This window comes from Arachis duranensis, chromosome 9 (genome assembly GCF_000817695.3).
Source record: "Arachis duranensis cultivar V14167 chromosome 9, aradu.V14167.gnm2.J7QH, whole genome shotgun sequence".
NCBI classification, from domain to species: Eukaryota; Viridiplantae; Streptophyta; class Magnoliopsida; order Fabales; family Fabaceae; genus Arachis; species Arachis duranensis.
In genome coordinates, this window is record NC_029780.3 from 77,146,825 (window position 1) to 77,148,456 (window position 1,632).

Sequence of the window (1,632 nt, forward strand, 5' to 3'; positions counted from 1 at the left end):
AAATCTCTAATGGTGGCTAGAAATATCACCAAGAAATTATAGATACTGAGCACTCCAATCCATGGAGATATGCTTCAGAACCACAATATGAGCCAGAGAGTCTTATGGGATACTTCCCACCACCACAAAATGATTCAAGTCATTATTCTAATGGTGGCTGGGAGTATCACCAAGAAATTGCAAATTCTGAGCACTCCAATCCATGGAGATTTGCTCCAGAGCCATAAATTAATCAAACAAAGCACATGAGATACTGTCCACAACCACAAAATGACTTATATCATTATCCTCATGGTATCTGTGCATATCAACAAGAGTGTGAACAATCAAGTGAAAGGGATTTCCTCCCAAAGCCACAAAGTGAATCATACTGTTATGACACTAACACAAACTATGGCTGGGAAGGGAATTCTAATGCTCCATATGATATTCAGCAAGAGACATCATCTCTTGATTATGCTTTTAATAAATTCATGCAAGAGTGCCCCCCAATGCCATAAAGTGATCCACACCCTGATGAATTCTACAATGATTCACATTGTGGATGGAAGGATCAAAACCAGAAAGCAATTGATAGTTCATACTCCATCTATCAAGAGCCATCATCACTTGAGCAAATTTTTAGAGAGAGAGAGATGCTCTCTCCTCTCTCTTAGGATTTAGGATTAGGATTCCTCTTAAAAGATTTAGGATTTCTTCTTCTCAATTTCCAGGTTTAATGTTCCTTTTATTTATTTTCCCAATTTAATTTATGAACTTTTCCATGTTAGATTTGATTTCTTTTATTAATGCAAATTGAGGTATTTCAGATTTATGATTTTTACTTAGCTTTTTATATTCTTGGTTTTAATTGATGAATTGATAAATTGGAGACCCTTGAGTTGGAAGACTCAAGAGTTAATTGGTGATTGGCTCTCTGGCCACTAACACTAATCCTTCCCAAGGGAGAGGATTAGGACTTGTGACTAGAATTTGGCTCCTAACTTAATTTTCCTTTATTTATTAAAGGATAACTGATGAGCGGATAATTTGTACGCTTTTTGGCATTGTTTTTAGTATGTTTTTAGTATGATCTAGTTAGTTTTTAGTATATTTTTATTAGTTTTTAGTTAAAATTCACTTTTCTGGACTTTACTATGAGTTTGTGTGTTTTTCTGTGATTTCAGGTATTTTCTGGCTGAAATTGAGGGACCTGAGCAAAAATCTGATTCAGAGACTAAAAAGGACTGCAGATGCTGATGGATTCTGACCTCCCTGCACTCGAAGTGGATTTTCTGGAGCTAAAGAAGCCCAATTGGCGCGCTCTTAACGGCGTTGGAAAGTAGACATCCTGGGCTTTCCAGCAATATATGATAGTCCATACTTTGCCCAAGATTTGATGGCCCAAACCGGCGTGGCAAATCAGCCTCAGAAATTCCAGCGTTTAACGCTGGAACTGGCATAAAAATGGGAGTTAAACGCCCAAAATGGCACAAAAGCTGGCGTTTAACTCAAAGAAAAGTCTCTACACATGAAAGCTTCAATGCTCAGCCCAAGCACACACCAAGTGGGCCCGGAAGTGGATTTTTATGTCATTTACTCATCTCTGTAAACCCTAGGCTACTAGTTCTCTATAAGTAGGACCTTTTACTA